Source organism: Pseudorca crassidens, chromosome 3 (assembly GCF_039906515.1).
Source record: "Pseudorca crassidens isolate mPseCra1 chromosome 3, mPseCra1.hap1, whole genome shotgun sequence".
NCBI lineage: Eukaryota > Metazoa > Chordata > Mammalia > Artiodactyla > Delphinidae > Pseudorca > Pseudorca crassidens.
This window is the reverse complement of record NC_090298.1, coordinates 44531545-44554196: the sequence shown is the minus strand read 5'-3', so window position 1 is coordinate 44554196 and position 22652 is coordinate 44531545. Positions and strand designations below refer to the sequence as shown.

General features: G+C 38.6%; 1 protein-coding gene across 1 annotated transcript in view; it reads right to left on the bottom strand.

The window, feature by feature from the left end:
• The window catches only part of GPBP1 (GC-rich promoter binding protein 1), a 72570-nt gene extending 50547 nt beyond the window's left edge, over positions 1-22023 (bottom strand). The window contains exons 1-2 of the mRNA XM_067730718.1: positions 21756-22023; positions 19559-20521 (exon numbers count right to left, since the gene is read on the bottom strand). The gene's annotated coding sequence lies outside the window, so the exon portion shown is untranslated. The remainder of the gene's footprint in view (positions 1-19558; positions 20522-21755) is intronic.
• Between the last annotated feature and the right edge of the window lie 629 nt (positions 22024-22652).

Here is a 22652-nt window from a genome sequence, read left to right as displayed (position 1 = left end):
ACGAACACTCTAATTCAAAAAGGTACATGCACCCCAATGTTCATAGGAGCACTATTCACAATAGTCAGGACATGGAAGCAACCTAAATGTCCATCAACAGATGAAAGGATAAAGGAGATGCGTGTGCGCACACGCGCGCGCACACACACACAATGGAATATTATTCAGCCGTAAGAAAGAATGAAATAATGCCATTTGCAGCAACATGGTTGGACCTGGAGATTATCATACTAAGTGATATAAGTCAGAGAATGACAAATATGATCTTTTATCACTTATATGTAGAATCTAAAAAAACAGTACAAATGAACTTATTACATAACAGACTCACATAGAAAACAAACTTACGGTTACCAAAGGCAGGTGGGGAGGGATAAATTGGGAGTATGGGATTAACAGATGCACAACACCATATATAAAATAGATAAACAACAAGGATGTAAACAACTACACTTCAATTAAAGAAAAAATTCAAAAAAATAAAAATATAAATAAGGGGGTAGTAACAATGGATATGGAGTGGGGAAAAAATGGCAGAGAGAGGAAGACTGCAGAAACAATCTACAGGTGGGTGATAGTAGATGACTGGATGTGGAGAGCTAAGGAGGCTGAGAAACCAAAGATGAAAAACATTTCAAAGTTAGGAAATGAGGGGGACACAAAGAAGATTTGGGGATGCTAGTAAATGGTGTTAACATTGTGTATTCATTTTGTGAGAATTTATCAAGCTGTATACTTAAAATTTGTGCACATTAGTGCATGTGCGTTACAATTAATGAAACATTCAAATACAAACTTTTTTTGAACAGAAAAACAGGAACAAAGTTCCCAAGAACTATTTGGTAACTTGGAGTGAATCACTGAAGGTCAGTGATTTAACCATTCATGCCTAGGTACTAGAACCTCTGTAAAAAACCCAAAAGGAAGGGGTACAGAGAGCTTCCAGGTTGTGGTACACCCCAAACTCCACAGGGACCCTTCCAGACCTCACCCTATGTACCTCTTCATTTGGCTGTTCAGTCGTGCCCTCTAGCATATCCTTTAGAATAAACCAGTAACAGTGGTGTTTCCTTGCATTCTGTAAACCATTACAGCAAAATATGGAACCTAAGGATGGAGGAGGGTTTTGCGGGCATGGGAATCTCCCATTTGCAGCCAGATCAGACAGAAGTGTGGGTAACCTGGGAATCTACTACTTGAGGTTGGTATCTGAATTGGGGGCAGAAGGGCAGTCCTATGGGACTGAGCCCTTAATCTGCAGGGTCTATACTAAAGGGTCTATAGTAACTCCAGGTAATTGGTGTCAGAAAATCCTAACTGAATTCAACTGTAGAACACCCAGTTAAGTGTGTCCACAAAAAAATGGAGAACTGCTTGCTGCCTGGTATATGAATGCACACAAGAGTATCTAACTATCGTTCAAAAAAAAAAAAAAAAAATAAGGAGTCGGGGTAGATTCTCCAAATAAAGAGCTAACATGAGTGCTGACGCCACGAAGATATTTGGCTTTTCAGAGTCTTTCAACATAACGGTCATTCAATAAACAATGCTCACATACACAAAAGTCCCAAACAGCTTTTTATCACCTCATTCTTGAGTATGAAATAATAATCAAACATTTTAAGGAAAGTGGCAATAGGAAAGGGACCACTAAAAACCACGAACACAAAGGAAAAAAATAATTCAAGAAATAACTAGCAAAATGGAATTTTCAGAACCCCAAAGATAAAGAGCAACTTCGGGACAGATAAAAAGAGAACACTCCTGTAAAGGAAGGAAAAAAATCAGAATGCATCAAAATTCTTAAAGATCTCCTGCTATAACACAACAAAATAGCAATCAAAGTGCTGAGGGAAAAAGTATTTTGAATCGTGAAAGCTATACCCAAAATATGAAGTGTGAGGCAGATAAATACGTTCTCAAACAGTTCCTAACAGCCAGGAGGAAAGAGAAAGACCAGTGGGACTTCCCTGGCAGCCCAGCTGTTAAGACTCCACGCTTCCACTGCAGGGATTGTAGGTTCAACCCTTGGTCAGGGAACTAAGATCCCACATGCTGCATGGTGTGGCCAAAAGAAAAAAGAAAGAAAGAAAAAGACCAGTGACCAACATTTTCTGTGAGTCCATAAAAAAATTAACTATTAAACAGGAAAAGATGCCCTGCTGTTCTCATAACAAGAGAAGTACAAATTAAAATACTGGAACTACTCACCTACCAAACTTGCAAAAATCTTTGTTAGGGTGGGTCCAGAAAAGCTTGTAGTCTAGAGTTAATTTTTGTCCCACTAATTGGAGCTCATCCTTTTGAAGACTTTGCCTATACTCCATTTACTGCCTGTGCTCCATCTATTAGGTGGTCTTTCCACTGAGGCTGATGCAAACAAAGACTTTTCCTGGTCCTATGTAAATCTTTGGAATTGTTTCACCTACTCCTTTCTGGTGGTTCTATTCCCTGGCTTCAGTCACTTCCAAACGCGCGTGTGCAGGTCAGTCCTAAGTCAAAGCCTTGAGTGGACCCTTTTGAGTTATCTCTCCTGCCAAGTTTCCTATTACAATACTTTGCCCCGCAAATTCTACCTACTTTGACCTTTTCAAATTTTCAGTTGTCTCCTTAACTTTTAGTTAAGACCACCAGACTATGTTTGAATTCACCCTCCCTGTGCTGTAGCCTATTAATTTTCTTCAAGCAATGAGCTGGGGCATTTATAACACTGACCACCTCCTGTCAACCAATATCTAAAAGCCTGTTTCATACATTTTAGATTTCTCAGATGAGTGGGTAAATCTGGTTATCTGGTTGCCTGTTAGTCCATCACAGCCAGAAGTAAAAGTCTGCATGCCAATTCAATGTTTTTTTAATTTTTTTACCAGAAACGTGTCTATTTTATTTTATTTTTAATATTTATTTATTTATTTGGCTGCGCCGGGTCTTCGTTGTGGCATGCGGGATCTAGTTCCCTGATCAGGGATCAAAACCCAGGCCCCCTGCATTAGGAGCACGGAGTCTTAACCACTGGACCACCAGGGAAGTCCCTGCCAACTCAATTTTAACACTACAGGATTTTCACTAAATTGAATGTTTTACTTGTATAAATTTTCTCATGGAGTTTTTCTTGAAAGGATTCAACTAATTCCAATTTAACTGTTTCCCAAAGCAAAGTCCAACAACAAAATCTAGCACTCAACAAAATGAAATTCATAATTTTCAGCATTCAATCAAAAATTATCAGTCATGCAAAAAAGGGGGGGGGGCCTGCAGGAAAATGCTACCAATAACAAGAAAAAAAATCTATCTTTATAGAAAGATATCCAGAAATGATGGATATGATGGAATTAGCAGACAAGGACATTAAACCAACTATATGTTTAAGGAAAGGGAAAATAGGAACACAAAGGAAAAATGGAAGATATAGAAGATACTTCTAAAGATTAAAAAAAAGTAATATCTGAAATGAAAAACATTGAATAGGATTAACAGCAGATTAGACAATGCAGAAGAAAATGATCAGTAAGTGTACTGCTACGGTAGCGTTCAAACTAAAAAGCATTAAAGGAGACAAAGACAGACACTTTATAACTGAAATGTACGTTTAGCAAGATAATTCTAATATTTATGCACCCAGTAACAATGAAACACTTTTATAAACCAGAAAATACAGGTGATACAAGAAAAACATAGAAGACTTGAACACACCTTGCTCAGTCCAATAAAAATCTAATGGATAAAAAATTAGTAAGAATATAGAATATTTAAGCCATACTCATTTAGGTGTTCACAGATTTTGTATATCAAATACTAAACCCCCAAATACAGAAAGTATATCTTCTTCAAGCACCCATCTTAGGCCACCAAAAAATCTTTAATAAATTTCAAACATACCTACAAACAGCATTATTTGACCACAATTCAATGAAACTAAAAATAACAAAACAACAAAAAGACTCTTCTACACGTAATTTTAAAATAAAGTAAGTGAAAAGAAGCAAATTCACAAAACCAATAGTTAACAAACTGGAAAAGCTGAAGAACTACAAATAAATCCCAAAACTGTTTTGGGTGGGGGGCGGGGAGATCAATAGAGAAGCTACTAGAATATAAAATCAGAAATGACAAAAAACCATAAGAAATCATCTGAACGACTCTATGTAAGGTTGAAAATATAGAAATGGACAATTTTTAGAAAAATACAATTTACTAAAAATATCCCCAGTAAAGAGAAAACCTAAACAAATTACCATGAAAGCGTTCCATTACAAAAAAAAAAAAAAAAACAGTCCAAAAGTGTCCTTGAGAACCAAGATTCTAAGCACTGAAGGAAGGAAATACACATGGTAAGACAGAAGGCAATAAATAAAAACCCTGTGGTCCTAAAATTGAATTGGAAGTATCAGTATGAACTTGTGCAGTACTGTAGGGTAAATATACATTAAGACTGGCTTCGAATTTAAATTCTACTTTAAATATCAAGCATTCAAAATTTAATTCAATGCGATAAAACAACTATCACTTTTAAAACTCTTCCATCCATGGATGAATGGATAAAGAAGTTGTGGTACACGCTAAAAGTAAAATAAAAAAAACAAGGAAACCCTGCCATTTGCGAAAACATGGGTAGACTTTGAAGGCATTATGCTAAGTAAAATAAGTCAAAGAAAGACAAATACTGTATGATCTTACTTATATGTGGAATCCAAAAAAAAAAAAAACCAATCTCACAGAAAGAGATCAGATTTGTGGTTACAGAAGTGGACTGAGGAGGCCAATGGATAAGCGTGGCCAAAAGGTACAAACTTCCAGTTACAAGATTCCCAGGGTGGAATCCCACTAAGGGTGGAATGTACAGCATGAGATAATGGATGGTAACTAAACTTACTGTGGTAATCATTTCAGGATATACGTGAAGTCAAAATATTATGTTGTACACAAACTTACACAATCATATGTCAATTATATCTCAATAAAACTGAAAAAAGATCCAAGGCATAAAAAAATTTTTAAAGAAAACCCTTAACCATTTCACTACAAGTTACTTATCAAAACATTCAGCATATATACATATATGCTATTCCATTAAACACAATTAAGCTCCCCATAAAAAAATATTTGACATATTTGTTTTCTGAATAACACAATTCATCAACAAAAATGACATTTATGGAGCAGATACTCCAAAACACCACATTAAACAACTTTCTCCACAAGAACACATACTAGTATGGAATGAATGAAGAACTGAATGAAGAACAGGAGGGAGGCAGGGAGGGAGGGAGGGAGGGAGGCAGGGAGGGAGGGAAGGAGGGAGATCAGCTCATTCTTCCCAGGTATCAGGAATGGCAATTACACGTAAAAAAACAGAGGCACGATACTGGTAATGATTATCCACCACACTAAATTACAATGAATGTGGTATCAATTTAATTCCATAATTGGTTACTTTGTGCTGAAACTCCACATAAGTAGATTTATTAACAAAGAACAGTAAAAATCTTTAAGACGAGAAGCAGGTAGAGATAGAAAATTACTGACAAAAGTAAACATTACAGAAAAGGGAAAGAGAATACTTACTGAGCATCTACATGCAGATACCATGTTAACACTTTACATCTCAATCTTCTTAATAAGAAAAAGTATTTTAATCCCCATTTTACAAATTAAAAAAAAAAAAACAACTTGTACCCATGGTGTCACAGCTAGTTCCAAACTAGCTGTTTGGAGTTAAAAACACAAAAATCTTACTCAGTCTTTTCATCTAAATTATGGCACAGAATTCATTTTTTAAAACACAACTGTCCTATTTACAAAATAATGGGCTTGATAATTTGCATTTCAAATCAATTTTCTAGAATTAGGAAACCATGAATTTAAGAATACAGTTTTCTTAATTCCAGATTAAACAGTTCTTTAACTCCTTTTTATCTAACGAGTCCACTTTAAAAGCCACAATTTCACCATAACATTAATATGCAAATTGAAAGAAACATCATTGGTAGACAAAATACACCTGACACATACAGAATTTAGTATGTGAGTAAAGTTGGGACAACCCTGCCTCGAAGCTTACTCAAAATAATCATCAAATGGATCAAAGACTTAAAGGAGAAAAAAGCAGTCATTATATAAAAAGTAGAGGAAACTTTTATTATCTCAGAAAGGGGAAGGAAGGCCTTTCTAAGTATGACACACAAAAACAGAAGTAATAAAAATATATTTACATATAAACTCAAAAAGCATTCTATATGATAAAATTCACAACCAAGATCAAAGAAAACATCACACTGCGGGGGGGGGGCATACTTGTCACATAAAGCACATATAAAGGGGCTTTTCCCTTCCTACATAAAATGTTGCTATAAATCAACAGAAAAAGAACTCAATAGAAAAATGAGGAAAGAATATAAAGAGTTCACAGAAAAAGATCTTATATATAAAATTTTCATTCTCGGGAGTTCCCTGGTGGTCTAGTGGTGTTAATATGGAATAAACTTCTAAGATAGTTCCTTAGTAAAAAAGGTTACAGAGCAAAGCGGACATCATGCTACTACTTGTATAAGAAAGAAAAATATAATGTGCTTATATATACATAAGGTCTCCCTAGAAAAATTCATAAAAAAGTTTCTTCAGACAAGAACTATTGCTGGACAAAAGGACAGAGAGGGTGACTTTTCCATTAAAAACCCTTGTACTATTTGTAATTTGCACGAGGTGCATGTATCCAAAATAATTTTAAATCCTCTTTAGTCTGATTCAGCTTTACCACTTCTTGAATCCTCAAACTCTTTAACATAATCCACCTTTTTCTGAAGCCAAGTTAGGCTGAAGAGCAGGATCCCAAGAGCAGCAAACAAGTTTCAACAAATGAATTTATAAAGCCTAACCCTATGAATAAGTTCACCAAGGGCTAAGAGATACAGGACCCTTGATATGAAATGAAAAGATTTGGGGAATTCCCTGGCGGTCCAGTGGTTAGGACTCTGCACGTCCACTGCAGGGGGCATGGGTTCAATCCCTGGTCTCAGGGAACTAAGATCCCACATGCCTCGTGGTGTGGCTAAAAACAAATTTTTAGAAAATGAAAAAGACTTGGAAATTCAGGTACCTTAACTTAAGGACATAAATGGTTATGAAGACAAAAATATACACTGAATATATATATTCTCTCACACACACGCACACACAGACGCACACACAATCTGCTAAGCGATCTGCTTTAGGGCTTTACAAGTACTATCTCATTTAGTCCTCACTACATCCCCAGGAAGTTGATATTGTCTTTTCTACAAAACAAGAAAAACTGGTGTTTATATAGATGTGAAGCACATTTTAAAATTCCCAGGGTCACAGTACAGTCAGTGGCAGCTCAAATTCTTACACCCTACACATGCTGTAAATAACCCAGGATACATTAGGTAGAGACCATGCGTTATATAAAATATTAGCTTTAAGTTTAACAAGCACCTAGGTCAGTCTCTAAGCTCTGAGTTTAAGTTTTAATCTTACCTGTCAGGCACTGTCTTCAGCCATAGCTTTATATCAAACCATACAAAATACAGATCTCAATCTGCTAGACAAAAAGTCTCTTACGTGGCAAAAAAAAAAAAACAAAAAAAAAAAAGACGAGGAGTAATTTGAACTACCGCAGCAGTCACAACTTGCTTTCCACTAAGCTAGCCAACTTTGTCTCCAAATAAGACTCTTGTCCTCTCATCGAATTCAGTCCTTGGAAGGCCCTAATTTTAAGGACTAAGGTGACAACATTTTTACTCACTTTTCCCCATTTCCACAATGTGCATATAAAAGGTACTCATTTTAAATGAAGAAAGACCAGAGACTACAAATCTAAAACTATCAGTTGAGTTAAAAAAACATGAGGCAACTAAGCTTGCACAGGAAAAGTCCTTAAGACATCTTGATTATCAGGTAGTTTTCAACCTAGCTAGCGTGCATGAAGCAATGATTTCATTATTCACCTAATGATACTTGCTGCAGTAGCCTCAAGTTTAGCATCCTGCTAGAGCTTTAGTAAATAAGGCCCCCTGCAAGGGACCTATAAGATCCAAAGCTAGACCAAACTGAGAAAATTTGTAATAATACCAAAAATAATTAAAGCTCTACGGACATAAATCTGCATTTCCATCTTTGAGGAGACAATGTAAAAGGATTATGTTTTCTCAAATAAAGACAGTTAATATAAATGAACAATTATGGCCTTCCTGATTTCCAAAAATGAGGAGCCTGAATTAGCCACCCACATTTTTTTTTTTTTTTTTTTTTTTTGGCAGTACATGGTCCTCTCACCGTTGCAGCCTCTCCCGTTGCGGAGCACAGGCTCCGGACGCGCAGGCTCAGCGGCCATGGCTCACGGGCCCAGCCGCTCCGCGGCACATGGGATCCTCCCGGACCGGGGCACGAACCCGCGTCCCCTGCATCGGCAGGCGGACTCTCAACAGCTGCGCCACCAGGGAAGCCCTAGCCACCCACATATTTTAAAGTCACTCCTTGAACTCTAAAATGTGCTTTATCTTTTTAAACCTGAGAGGGCAATTTCACTAGATTTCAATCCGACTCAACAATTCAAAACTGGGGACATTTTTTGAAAGGCCAGGGTCATAATAAAGAACTCTTTATCAGGCAGTCCCCTCAGAAAGGCAACAGCAAATCCAAAGCCAGCCTTGAATCTAGCAAACAGACTAGAAGCTCATGTAACAATTTAAGTCTAGGCAGATAAAACCGCTTCTAAATGATCAGACAGCAAAGAAACTCGGCTGTAAATAATCTCCTAACAAATTTTACCTAGTCCCCACGCAGTTAAACAGCAGTTCTATAATAAAAATAACAATTATATATACTCAATTTGGGGGGAAAAAGTGAAGTTACATTATCTAAGATGTTAACAATTATTTTGCTGTTAACAATTCTTTTGCTCTGCAAGTAACTGCTCTGCAAATAACTGCACTGAGCATATAACAATAAACAAATAAGACAAGGTACCTGCCCTCAGAAGTTTATGCAATAAACATGGGTGAGAGTAAATAAGATAACTAAGAGACTGATCTGAATGAAATAAACAGGATAATATAGAGTAACAAGACAAATCAAAGGATACAGGAAGGGGGATGACCACTTTACATAGATAGAATGGTTAGAGAAAGTCACTCAGAATGTAACATGAGTCAAAACTGAGCTAACAAGGAAAAAAAAAGAGGCAGAACATAAAGGCCCAAAGACAGGAAGGAAAATGCTTAGTGTAGTCAAGGAAGAGAAAGAAGGCCAAACGTCAATGGTCTAGGAAGACAGTAAACAAGGCTGCAGAGAAAGGAAGGGGAAAAACAATAAAGACGCTGGTAGGCTATAGAGTCTGCATGTTATTCTTAGGGTCCAATGGAAAGACACTCTGCTCTATGAATCATAAACTACAGGAGTTTGTAAGAATAGCACAATAACAAAGTTACAAGGCTATACAGCAAGTAGTTCAAATAAGAGACAGATGGCAGCTTGTATAAGCCCAGTGACAGTGGAACAGAAATGGACATATTTGGGAGAGCAAATAGATTTGCTAATTGATTAGATGGGAGGAAAAGAAGGAATCAAAAGTGAGCCCTGTTTATTTAGCTTGAGTAGGTGGATACTGTATCCATTTATTGAGCTAGGGAAGAATGGAGAAAGTATGGGGCTGTGAAACACTCAAAAAAGTTCAGTTTTGGATATGTTAAATTTGTAAACTAAATGGAGAAGTCAAGGTTAGTTAAATTACAATAGTAGAATACGGGGAAGATCTTTTGCATAAAGATCCCATTTAAAACTATGGTACCATACTGCAGGTTAAACAATTACCTCAGAAGAGTATAATGCATTATGCTTCAACACTTTTAAACTGGTCATAAATGCAACCTAAAGATACCTGGTTTCTGCTCAGTTCTGTCCCTTCAACTTACATTTATCTATTTTCCCTTATCCACAATCTTCCTCCTGGTCATATGATCCTCACACACTACTATCTATCTGACCCAGCCATAACAATACTACTACTACTGTTGGTTATCATCTTACAATTTCAAAGCATTTAGCATTCATTATTTCACTTGATTCTAACGATAACTTTGTGAAACAGGAAAAGAACCAGTTTCACTACAGCAGGAAATAAAAGTCTTACAAAGGCTGGCCGGGCCAACAACAAATAGCTATTATTTACTAGATGGGATGAAATCAGTGTTCATATTTAAGGACTCTGTTTACTCTGTATTCACAGAATTTCAGAGCAGACAAACTACATGAGTTCAAGAACTACATTTTTGCCTTGTTTGTTACTAAACAAGAACCAGTGAAAGTACAGGCACACAGTAGACACTCAAATATCTACAGGCAATGAACATCTCTAGCATAGACTAGTACTCAAGAAATAAAAATCCCAGATCCACTGTTGAGCCAATGTTTTACAGTAAATAAGGTGGTATGTTTGTATCCTACTTTCTCATTTCCAATACAGAAATGTTGTCATTTATTTTCCAAGTATGCTCAAGTATAAATTAGATAATATCCAACATTTCAAGCTACTCAAAAGAAGATTGCTCTATGAATTCAGGATGGCATTATTTTGCAACCAGTCTTATTTCACATATCCATAAAAAAAATTTCCCCTTTTATTTCGAATTTCCTATAAAAGATTTTAGGAAAGAAAAGATGTCAAACAGGCTTTACAATAGAGCAGAAAAAAAGATCAAAAACTACCATTTGTATTTATCGACTACTATTTTGTGGAACTGACATACTACATACATATCAAGGAAGACGCCAAATAGTTCCACATACTTAAGGTCAATTGATATTCAACAGAGGTATTCCAACATGATTCAATGGGAAACAAAGTCTTTTCAACAAATTGAACTGGGAGAGTAGAACATCTAAATTAAAAATAATAATAATAGAGAAATGAACCGAAACCCTTTCACAGGCCAAAAAATCATTCAAAATGGATCACAGACATAAAAATATAAGCTAAACTACAAACCTTTTAGAAGAAAGCTAAAAAGCAGAAGAAAATCCTGTGACTTGGGGTTAGGCAGAGATTTCTTATGACACAAAAAAGCACAAATCAGGGACTACCCTGGTGGTCCAGTGGGTAAAACTCTGTGCTCACAATGCAGGGGGCCCAGATTCGATCCCTGGTCGGGGAACTAGATCCCACATGCATGCCGCAACTAAGAAGCCACGTGCCGCAAATAAAGATCCCACATGCCGCAACTAAGACATGGCACAGCATGCATACATGCATGAATATTTTTTTTAAAAAAGCACATATCACGAAGAAAAAAGTAACCAATTTTACTATAAATTTTGAACTGCCTGATCTTCGAAACACAGTTAAGAAAATGAAGACAAACCATAGATGGGAGAAATTTGCAAAACGTGTATCTAATACACTTGTAGCCAAAATATATAAAGAATTCTTACTATTTAATAAAACAAGCCAATTTTTTTTAATGGACCAAAGACTTTAATAGACACTTCACCAAAGCACATAAAAAGATGCTCATCACGTCACTACACCATATGATAGCTTTAATGTTTGCTAACTACCCACTCAACTACCCTGGCAGTAAATACTATAAAAATAAAGGAACGTACTCCAATTAATCACTGTATTATTAATCAACTTGAGGTACTTTTCTTCCATAAAGGACAAGAATACTTAAGAACAATAGATCATCTGCTTCTTTTAAGAAGGGCAAATAACCTGTACACGGTGTTTTGGAAATTGGAAGGCAGGGAGGTGGGTGTCTGATCACACCTGTGCTATTACATATTGCAATACATTATTATAAATGTCTTTTTTTATAGCTATATATCATTGTGATCTTATTATATGCATAGGATATTTTATTTCAGGATAGTATACACACTTTAAAAAGTGCACTTTAAAAACGTTAGGGGGCTTCCCCGGTGGCGTAGTGGTTGGGAGTCCGCCTGCCGATGCAGAGAACACGGGTTCGTGCCCCGGTCCGGGAGGATCCCACATGCCGCGGAGCGGCTGGGCTCGTGAGCCGTGGTCGCTGGGCCTGCGCGTCCGGAGCCTGTGCTCCGCGATGGGAGAGGCCACAGCAGTGAGAGGCTCGCGTACCGCAAAAAAAAAAAAAAAAAAAAAAAAAAAAAAAGTTAGGGATCTGACTGGATTCTGTACCACTGCTCTAGACCTGTGCTTTCCAATACGGCAGCTAGTAGCCATATATTGCAATTTATATTTAAACTAACATTAAATAAATCTTAAAATTCAGATCCACATCTGCACTAGACACATTTCAAAACTCCATAATGACATACAGCTAGTGACTATTATACTGAACAGTATAGACAAAGAAATGCTTCCATCTTTTCACAAAGTTCTATTGGACAGCACTGCTCTTAACAATACAACCTATTACTTAGAACACTAAGGAAGTTAACTGTAACAAAAATGAAGATAAACAGAATTCAAATTATGGTTCTGTCACCTACTGTGAAGCCTGGGTAAACTAATTTCAAACTGAGTTTCTTAAACCACTGAATGGAAATAGCATTTCTTCTATATGATAACTGGGAAAAGCACATTCTAAATTAAAATATTATATAACATTATTTATGAAGTGATCCTAAAGGAGAATATTCCTGAAAAAGAACTCATTTGAACATTTTATTATAAACAACTCACAACTGTATCACATTAAGGAAAATAAAATTTAGTTGCTGGCTAAGAATAAAATATCTTCTAAGTTCCTGAAACAAAATAGTATTTGACTTTCTTTATATTGTCACCCTACAACTCTAACTATGAGCCATAATGGGTGGGAGTCTAAGTTCTGGATACAGAATGTACGGATTCAGAAATACCACTCGCTTACTGGCTGTGTAACCTTAGCAAGCAATTTAAAATCTGTGACTTCATTTTCTCATCTATAAAATTAGGACAATAGAACCTTCCCACACACTGTGTCTATGAAGATTAAATTAGTTAATACAGTTAAAAAGCTTAGAACACTGCCTGCAACATGGTAAGCATTAATATTAGTTATTAAAATCCACTCATTATGGTAAATGTTGGTATCAAGAATAAAGAACTATAACTCAACAACATAAACAATCTGGTTTGGGGCTTCCCTGGTGGCGCAGTGGCTGGGAATCTGCCTGCCGGTGCAGGGGACACGGGTTCGTGCCCCGGTCCGGGAGGATCCCGCATGCCACGGAGCGGCTGGGCCCGTGAGCCACGGCCGCTGGGCCTGCGCGTCCGGAGCCTGTGCTCCGCAGCGGGAGAGGCCACGGCAGTGAGAGGCCCGCGTAATGCAAGGAAAAAAAAAAAAAAATCTGGTTTAAAAATGGGCAGAAGACTTGAATAAATATTTCTCCAAAGACATACAAATGGCCAATAAGCACATCAGACATCACTAATCATTAGTGAAATTCAAATCAAAACCACAATGATACCACTTCACACCCATTAGAACACAAAACATGGAAAACAACAAATGTTAGGAAAAAATAGGGAGAAATTGGGACCCCTGTGAACTGCTGATAGGAATAAGAAGTGGTGCAGCCACTATGGAATACAATATGGTGGTTCCTCAAACAATTAAAAATAGAATTACCATATGATCCAACAATTCCACTTCTAGGTATCTATCCAAAAGAATTAAAAGCAAATCTTCAAACATATATTTGTACACCCATGTTCACAGCAACATTATTTAAATAACCAAAAGGTAAAGGCAACCCATGTGTCCATCAATGGATGCATGGATAAGCAAAATGTGGTACACACACATATAATAGATTATTGTGTCTTAAAAAAAGGATATTCTGATTGACCCATGCTACAACATGGATGAACCTCGAAGACATTCTGCTGAGTGAAATAAGCCAGTCACAAAAAGACAAATACTTCATGATTCCACTTATATGAGGTACCTAGTCAAATTCATAAAGACAAAAAGTAGAGTGGTGGTTTCCAAGGGTTGAGGGGAGCAGGGAATGAAGAGTTATGGTTTAATGGGTACAGAGTTTCACTTTTACGAAATGAAAAGAGCTCTGGAGCTGAGTGGTGGTAATGGCTGCATAACAATGCCAATGTACCTAATGCCACAGAACTGTACATTTAAAAACCGTTGAATTGGTAAATTTTATTGTTGTATTTATGCATAATATGTCATGCATATTCTGCCACAAATTTTTAATTAGGACAATGAAGTCTATTTTATTATGAAGTAAACATAACTAATTTCCTCAAAGATTTCACTCAAAACATTTAAGAAGTGTTTTGAAGAGTACAATATCAATAGGTATGAGGTACCTAGAATAGTCAAACTCATAGAAAGTCAAATGGTGATTGCCAGGGGCTGGAGAGAAAGGGAAATGGGGAGTTAATGTTTAATACGTACACAAAGTTTCAATTTGAGAAGATAAAAATGGTTCTGGAGATGGATGGTGATGATAATTGCACAATAATGGAAATGTACTCAAGGTCACTGAACTGCACACTCAAAAATGGCTAAAATGGTAAACTTTATGTTTATTTTACCATAATAAAAAAGTTCCCTCATTACAAATACTGGGAGATTAGTGAGTGCAAGGAGTGGAAAACCTTACTTACATATCTCACACTGGTTCAAAAGGTAGAAAGACTTAAATCTTCTAAAGTGATACAAATTTAGAATACACTTTCTCCTCTAAACTTATAACAACTCAAACCTCCTATTTGTGGGGCAAAGACTTTTAGCTAGTTATACTGACACAACTACTGGTTGTAAAGAATTACCCCTATTGTGCTTTTTAACTATGTCCACAAATTCTTTTGACAAAAGGTAGAGCCTAACTCCTCACCCCTTGATTGTGGGTTAGACTTAACGACTTGCTTCTCATGAAGTGAGTGTGGCTGAACTGACTTCTGAGAATATGTCACAAAAGGCATCACGCTTCTATCTACCTCTCTTCTCAGATCACTTCCTCTGGGAGATGCAGCTGCCATGTAAAGAAACTCAAACAGCTACAGGTCTGTATATGGTAAGGCATATGGTAAGGAAATTGAGTTCTCCAGACAACAACCAGCATCAACCTGCCAGCCCAATGAGTATACCTTCTTGGAAGGAGATCCTCCAGCCCCAATCAAGCCTTCAAATGAGTGCAACCCTTGAGATTTTCATGAAAAGACATGGAGGGAGCCAGGACCACTCAGCTAAACTGCTACCAAACTTCTGACCCACAGAAAATCCATGTGCGATACTATTTTTCTTTAAACTCATTTATTTAAAAGAATATACAGTTGACGCTTAAACAACACAGGTTAGAACTGTGCAGGCCAACTTATATGTGGATTTTTATCAACAGTAAATACTACACTATCCACAACTGGTTGAATTCGTGGATGCAGAACTGCAGATACCGAGAAACCTCAGAAATGGAAGGTCGACTATAAGTTATGTGTGAATTTTCCACTTCAAGGGTAGGTGCCCATAATCCCCGCGTCATTCGAAAGTCAACTGCATAATTTATGTTCACTGCAAAGCTAACTTGTTTTTACTAGTATACGTATGTAAAGACAAAAATGACACTTTTTCAGTTGAAGAATGTTTTTTAACATATCTGCAAGTTGAGTTTCAAAAGAAAAAAACCTATGTAACTAGAATTTTTTTCTTATTCTTGCTTTAAAAAATTGTTTTAAGTATGGAAATAACTTTTAAATGTAGTTTTAAAAATATATAACCTGAAAACTGGATTAAAGGGTAGAAAATGAAGATCAGAAACACTGCACTCCTCAAGCTGTGAACAGAAAGATGACTAAAGAACAAGAAACTGAGTAGGATATCTTGTATAAAATGATGCAGAAACCAGCAACTACTTGAAAAGATACAGAGCAAAAGCCTATAACTACTCTGCTAGGTGAGGCAGCTAACAAAAAGGGAAAAAGCAAGCAGGTAAAACTGAAAAAGACAGACCCAACCACAAAGGGTCTTCAACAATTTTAACATTTTGTTTTTCACAATGCTACTGTTGAAAGAAATGAACCTGCTATCCAAGAAAATACATGGAAGCACCACCAAAATTATCAATTTCGGAGACTTCTCGAACCACACAGCCAAAAAGAATTCATGTTAGGAGCCCCTCACACATACATCATTAAAAGCAGGGAGGGCAGGGAATACATTTCTTTCCAACCTACTCTTCCCTAAATATTCCAAATACATGACCCTAAAGGCTGCTAAAGCAACAATAACAAGAACTATAATTTAGCTAGATTTCTCTGGCCACAGGAGACTTTGTGGAGACTGAATGTAACTAAAGGCTAACACATGAGTTAGGAGGTTATTTCCTTAGTCAAGGACCAAACTAGCACAATAAATGGAACTGGAAATGAGTAGGCAGGGCTGACTGGCATGCAGGTAATGCCATTAACAGAAACAAGAGAATAACTTCAGAAACTAAAATACTGGTTTGACATGTAAAATACATTAAGCAAAATTTTAAAATGTTACAATTAGAATAAAACTTTACCTCTATATCACACCTCACAATTAACAAAGTCATCAGTTTTATGAAGAAACTAAGGCCAAGAGAGGTTAAGTAAATATACAAGGTCATACAGGCCCTTTTCTAGATATTCCAAATCCAAGACCAAAAATCTCCTAACTCCCAGAAATTACCCTTTTTCTACATCACTACCCTTACCTGGAACTAAATTGTTATCAAAACATTTTCATCAAAAATTAAGCAGAAAAAGTGGTTGACTCAAAGATAATCTGGCCTGGGTTTAGGTTCTATCCTCACTTGTAATTTTACTTTCAGATTAGAGGTTCCCATCCTTATTCCCTTCTCTTGCTAACTTTAAATTTTATTTTCTTCTCTCTTATGTTCACTCCATAACCTGAAACAACATTTTTATTTTTAGCTAACCAGCGTTATCCCTCAAATAGCTACTAACAAATAGCAAAACTAACAGTAGTTTCTCTTCTTTCAGCTGGTCTCCAAGCTCCACTAGTAATCAATATTAACCAAAGAGAAGCAGTAAATAAGAAAAACAAAAACATCAGTGATTATGCTCAAAAAGAATGAGTTAATAAAGTAAAATCCACATGAAGGCAGTATTAAATATGACTAGTGATTAAGCATTTGGGACTCTGGAGTCCGACTTGGAAATCTGGTCAAGACTCCAACCTAACCTTGGTCATAACCAAGTAACTCTCTCCCAGTCTCAGTCTCCCTAAAATCTTAAATTTCTCACCTATACCGCTGTAACAATAGTACTTTCCTCTAAGATATACTATGTACACAGCAAAATACATGACACTATCATCATCTATAAACGTTAGTCATTATAATTGTCATTTTAGACCTATATATTTTTCAGGCACAGGAGGGGAAAAAAAGGGGGAAAAAATGGGAGTAGGGGAGACAGGTACTTAAGGGGGGGAAAAGAAGCAACCCAGCAATTGTTCCAGTTACTACTGGTACTGTATATTTCAATGCAAAGAAAATAATTAAATATTTATCAAAAACTCAAGTTGAGTGAATCTGTCCTTGAACAACTACTGTAAGCAAATTTCACGAATGTCAGACTATCCAAGGATTAGAGCTAACTGAACCTGGTCGGGCTTCCCTGGCCGCACAGTGGTTAAGAATCTGCCTGCCAATGCAGGGGACACAGATTCCATTCCTGGTCCAGGAAGATCCCACATGCCGCGGAGTAGCTAAGCCCCTGCGCCGCAACTACTGAGCCTGAGCTCTGGAGCCTGCAAGCCACAACTACTGAGCCCACGTGCCACAACTACTGAAGCCTACGTGCCACAACTACTGAAGCCTGCACGCCTAGAGCCCATGCTCTGCAACAAGAGAAGCCACAATGAGAAGCCCACACACCGCAACGAGGGGTAGCCCCTGCTCACCGCAACTAGAGAACGCCCGCACACAGCAATGAAGACCCAACATAGCCATAAATAAATAAACAGATAGATAGATAGATAAATTTATATTAAAAAAAAAACCCTGGTCACTGAATAATCGTTATCCTGATACTACTGCTTGGAGTAACATCATCAATAGGAGAAATTTAAAGAAAAATAATCACAAATAGTAAATGTTATGTGGTTCTTTTCTATAAATAAAGGCTATTCACTTCCAGTTCAACTTCTCAATCACGTTTAAAATGAATGTTCTTAGACAAGTAACTTGAAAATCCACTAAGTTAAGGAACATAAAATACAAGCCCTCTGAAGCATAAAAAAATAAGGGGGGGGAAAGAGGGGTTGTTCTCATCATAATTTTACATAAATCAAGGTGGAAACTCAATTAGCAGTACTACACACAGCTCTGACCCAGAAAACACAAATATCTTATTCTATTCTAACAGAGAGATTTATTGAACTCTAATCTCAATTTTACATCAGAAAGTAAATATCATATATGTATATCTAAATACCTACAATCTTTCGGACTCGCCTACCTCTTCTGCTCTAAGTGAGCTAACAAGATACAACAGTATAACAACAAAAAAAAGTTCTGTGTTCAAAATAAATGAGCAACTGGCCAGTTATTAGGCCATCTTGGCAAAGTGTTCAAAAATTACAATTTTTTAATCTCAGAAAAATAATTAAATGAAATAAACTCTAATTTTAGCTACATTGATCTGTTAATATAAATTGTTTAAAAATAAACTTAACTTTTTAAAAACAAACACTTCTACTCAATGCCTATGATTCAGTGAAAAACTAAATGCAGTAACAAATCGTAACACCACTCAATCCTCAAATATACGAATATTATTAAAAGATGATACTCTTATTTGTCAAAAGATTTCTATTACAGCAATTAACATTCACAACTTTTTTAACAAGCTTTGTTTATAAACTTAAGGCAGCATAACCTTCCAAGGGAGAAAACATACTCGTTTTTTGTGGGTTTTTTTGGTTGTTTTTTTTTTAAGTTATTTGAAAGGTTCTTAGTGCACCTTGCTCACTTCCTCTCAGTTTCTGTTCCTAGTAATGAACTGACTTTTTGGAAGTCAGATCTTAAGCAATAATTTGAAATACAAAACCACTTCAAAAATTGTTTCAAGAAATTTCTATAATGGATTAAAAAGTTAGGAACTGTTACCCCTTAAAACAATTTACTTCATGAAATACCAGATTAAAAGTCAAGCCCTATAATTTGTTTTAAACAACTACCTAACTCTAAATTGGAACAGTAAACTGTATTTAGAACACAATTTACACTCATATTTAGAAAAGTAAACTGGCTATTTGTTGTGTTTTTTTCCTACCTTTCTACCAATCCATAAAGCCATACTGACCATATGGATTTTGTCTTTTACTTTAGAAGCACAAAAACTTCAAATTTGGACTGTTCCATCTGAAATATTCTTAACTTTTAATTCTTTCTGCATTTCAATTTACTTAATAGTTGTTTTCAGACTGCTCAGGAAACTGAAGCCAAGCAATCTTATTGCAAGAAACTGAAAGGCTTCCAAGAATAACACAGGGATAAAGTTGACTCTCATTACAGTTTACAAACAAGACATTTGATTTGCTCACCACAGGGTACTTACAAATTCCAACAGGACTGCACAGGAAGGTGTTGGGTTTTTCTCTGTAATCTTTATGTTTTCCAGTTTGTTTTTTTATTTTGTATCCTCTGAAATAAAATCCAAGTTCTTTGAAGATACTTAACCTATGGCTACTTGACATAGAGTTACTTCAGTCAGCTACCCATACTTCTGTTTTAAAGTTTTCATATGGTTATCTCCAGAATTAGCCAAGTTCCTTGGATTTAAGATTTTAAAGTCTTCTTTATTATTCCATGTACTTGTCACTGTTGTACTTATCCACTCCAGATGAAATATCCAATTTACGAGCCAAAAAGCAAAAACAAAAAGAAAATTTCACATCTGAAGAGCATTCCTAAACATCAGCATAAACAGAGACACACAGCTATCTCAATACTACCGTGCTGCTGGGAAACTGCAACATCTTAAATTTCCATGTAAATAAAAGATAAAAGCAAAAAAACTGTATTCGTTCAATGTCTTCATTTAGAAAAGCTGTCCCATTGTGACATGAAAAGGGCTGAGGTCAAAAATTCCTAAAACTTTAAATAAAGGTAAAAATAAACTGCCATGAAACTTCAGCAATATTTAAACAGTAATTTGAAACTGCAGAGAAATTACTCAGTACACAAATCAAACATATCTTACAGTTCTGGCTGAAGAACACCAACAAGAGGGGAGGGATTGGGGGGCGGGGGAGGGCAAAAATACTACCAGCTGAAATACTTTAACCAGTTATATAATCCGTTTGAACCAAAATACTGAAGAAATGCCTGGGTCTCTTTAAAGCTTGTAGAATTGTTCACTACTACCAATTCACTTCAGAGATGATTCTTGCCAATTTTAATAAACTTCTGGGGCAAAATTATCCAGAAACATTGTAATTCCAAAATGGCCACTTGAAATATCCGGGGCCTTTTACACAAAACCTAGAAGATGATCTTCATATCTGAGTAATTCAATCACCTGTAAAAGTTATAAAAAACAATTTAAATTACACAGTGAGCTTTAATTTTGAGCTAAAAATTAATCCCCAACCTAAACAGTCAACCTCTGGACAGAAATGCACTTCTATACCAAGCAAGCACCCCAAAAAAGTCAAGAGTATGAAAAGGACTTCAGGATATGTAGAGACAAGGGAAAAACGATGGGAGATGGTATTATGGAGGGCAAGCGCTGATTTCAAGTGGGAAGGGGGTGCGGATATAAGCTAACAGGATTATATAAGCAAACCTCCTTATACGTTGAGTAAATATTACAAACTATGAAACAAGCAAACAATCTTACAAAAGACCTTCTGTATTTTCTATTCAATCTACCAAAGGAAAACGAACAGACAGGTGTGCTGCCACCGAGCATTATTACTAAATGCAACTTAGAGAATGAGGGATATAAAGAGAAAGACGCTCCCTCCAAATCAGAATGTCCAAAAGAAGAGGCATGTTTTCCCCGCTCAGAGTAGGAAGGTTAGTGCCTGAGAAGTGGGGCGAGAACATTCCTTAAATTCGCCCGAACGTGAGACTTACCCGGCTTCTAAGGGCAGCAAGGAAATGTGAGGCTTCCCAATTTCCTTGAATTAAGGAAACAGGTTTCTTTCTCACAGCACTGAGGGGGTGGAAGAACCTAGCCCTTCTCGTAAACCGCGTTCAGAGTGGTTCTCTCTCCCAAACAGACCAGTCCCCTCAGACCCCACGGGACTCAGAGGGACTAGACACCGCTCGCCTCAGTCAATAGCTCGGGCCACGGACCTCGAGAGGCGGGCTGACCGGGCGCGCTGAGAAACCACCGAAGGCCACAACTCGGCCTCGACTCCCTCAGCCCTCCGAGAGCGGCAGCGGTGCGGAAGGAGGCGGGCGCGTGCGAGAGGCCGGAGCGGGGAAGACCAAGCACGGACGGCGCCGGACTCGTTCCCAGCCTCCGCCAAACAACCCCCCCCACCAGCCGCCCAGGCTAAGCCGCCCACCCCCTCCCCACAACTGCCACCTCCGCTCCACCAGGACCAACACCTAGAGGGGCCTCCCCGCGCTGTCCTTCCCTCTCTCTCCTTGCTCTCCCGCCACCTCCCCCCCGCCGCCGCCCGCGGACAGCCTCACACCTCGCGCAGCCAACGCCGCTCCCGACCCCTCAAACCTTAACGCCGACACGGGCACCCCCCCTCCCCTCCCCAGACGCCGGCGCCGAGCCCAGAGGACGCTGTTACCTTCTGCGACACCAAAGGTGCCCCTGGCCTGGGGGTGCCACTGCGCTCGATCCCGGGAGGAGGTTTTCGGTACTTTGAATAATCCCCTTTTGCCGCTTTTCCCTCCCCCACAACCAGTCTCAGTCCCAAAATGGCGCCGACCCGATCCGCAATGTTCTGGGCCAAGTCTCGCGAGATCGTGGAAGGTGGCGAGGCGGGGAAGGAACTAGAGGAGCTGAGGAGACGGGAGAGGAAAGGCGGGGCGAGGAGAAGGAGGAGGGAGATAGGGTGTGGAAGAATCGGTGCGAACGAACCTACTGGGCGGGGCAGCAGGAGGAGCGCCTCCACCAAAGAACCTTCTGGCCCAAGCAACCGCTCACGCCCCGGCCAAAGAAGCTCCGCCCTCTACGTCGGGCGGCTGGGGGGAGGGGTGGAGGGCGTGGTTATGCCTAGGGGCGGGGCTTCTAAGAGGTCCCGGAGGCAGGGGGCGGTGGCTCCGTGCGGTGACGTCAGGAGCAGCTGGAGTTGGGGATTACCCCCTGCTGCTGACGTGAGGACGGTGAACAATCGGGAAGGTTCGGTGGAAGGGGGAATTCCCCGCTGCTCCCTGAGGAGCCCCCCCCCCTCCCTTCCCCCAATCCGGGGCCAACCCGGAGCCCGGGATGGTGGGGCCGCCGGGGGTGGGGGCCAGAGGGGAACGCTGCTTCGGGAGGCGGCCGAGCGCGCTCGAGTGGCGCGCGCCGCGGCGTCTTCCACTGCTAGATGTTCGGAGGTGCCGCGGCGCGCGCGATGCGCGGAGTACCGCGCTGGGGCCTGGGCGGCTGCGAGATCACATGCTCGCCTGTACACTGCCCCTCCGCGGGCGGAGCGCCGGCAGGGTTGGCGCAGGGCTAATTGGGCGCCCTGAAGCAGTGGATC